The sequence below is a fragment of the Mirounga leonina genome, unplaced genomic scaffold (assembly GCF_011800145.1).
Source record: "Mirounga leonina isolate KUSES-001 unplaced genomic scaffold, KU_Mleo_1.0 Mir_173, whole genome shotgun sequence".
NCBI lineage: Eukaryota > Metazoa > Chordata > Mammalia > Carnivora > Phocidae > Mirounga > Mirounga leonina.
In genome coordinates this window covers 23,957,111-23,958,715 of record NW_023270447.1, presented here as the reverse complement: position 1 = coordinate 23,958,715, position 1,605 = coordinate 23,957,111, and positions in this window count along the sequence as shown.

The following is a 1,605-nucleotide window of genomic DNA, read 5'->3' as shown; positions in this document are numbered from 1 at the left end:
CCCTTCCTTCCCTCCCTTCCTTATTTCCTTCTTTCTTTTTCTTTCTCCTTCCTTCTTTCATTCTTTCCTCCCTCCATCCATCCTTTCTTTCCCTTTCTTTTCTATTCTTTCTTTCCTTCTTTCTTTCTCTCTCTCTCTTTCCCCACACTTATGGCTTATGTAAATACATACAGTCTCATAGCTTTAAATACTACATATATCCCTAGCATGAACTTCTCCTACAAAATCAAGAGCTGTACATCCATTTGACGGCTTAATATCTCCACTTGGATATATGGTAGGCATCTCAAATTTAAACATATCCAAAACTGAGTGCCTGGATTTCCCTCCAAACCCATTCTCACTGCAGTCCTCCCAATCACCTTGCTTTCAGTTAGTTGCTCAGGCAAAAACCTGATGTGATCCATCATTTGTCTCTTTCTTTCACAATCCATACTCTCTCTGTGAGCAAATCCTGTTGACTACAGCTTCAAAATACATCCAGGACCTGATCACTTCTCTCCTTCCTCACTGCTACCGCCTTAGTCCAAGCTACCACCATCACCAGCTTGGACTCTTGCAGTAGCCTCCTAATTGTTCTCTGGGCTTCCGCCTGGCCCCCTTCAGTCTCTCTCTCAGCAGCAGCCAGACAGTACTTTTATATTTTTTTAAATACTTTAGAGACAGGGGGAGGGGCAGAGGGAGAGGAAGAATCTCAAGCAGACGCCATGCTGAGCACAGAGCCTCATGCAGGGCTCAATCTCACAACCCTAAGATCATGACCTGAGCTGAAATCCAGAATCCCACGCTCAACCAACTGAGCCACCCAGGTGCCCCCAGACAATGCTTTTAAATGGAAGGCAGAGGCTATCCTCCTCAGAGCTCCTCCTTGGCTTCCCAGCTCACTCAGAGTATGAGCCAAAAACTTTACTGGGACCTGCAAGCCCTCATGTGATCAGGCTGTCATTGTCACTCTGGTTTCATCTCTCTCTCCTCCCCCACATCACGCCACCTCAGTCATGTCAGCCTCTTGCAATTCACCAAACATACCAGGCATATTCCTGTCCCAGGACATTTGTGTTTGCTATTCTGCACTTTGTCCAGTAACTTTCCCTATTTTGTCTTCATGTATTCCCCCAAAGGAAAAAAAAAAAAGTTTTGAGTGCCTACACTCTGCCTGGCTCTACAATTTTAAACAGGGTGTTCAGGGTTGGTGTTACCGGGAAGGCGACATTTGAGCAAAGACCTGAAGAGGGTGACCTGTAGTCAGTCTTCTAGGAGAAGCATTTTCATAACTCAGTCTTCCGTTCCCACCTCAACAGACTTCTGCTTAGGTCTCCTGGACAGAACTGCATTGTGTGGACACCTCTTAGTGCAGAAGCAGCTGGGACCATGGAGAACAGGAATGTCATGATTGCGTGACAGAAGCCATCACCTGGGGCTGGCTCATTGTTGTCTCAAACAAAAGCAGGGTTCTCTTAGCATAGAAGAAGGGAGTAATGGATGTTGGTTATCAAATAAAGAGCTTAGTATCGTGCCTGGCATTTGGCAAGCAGTAAATTTTGGCTTCTATGTTACCTAATTTACAAATACAACACAATTTTAATATTCTTGCTGTAGAAACTA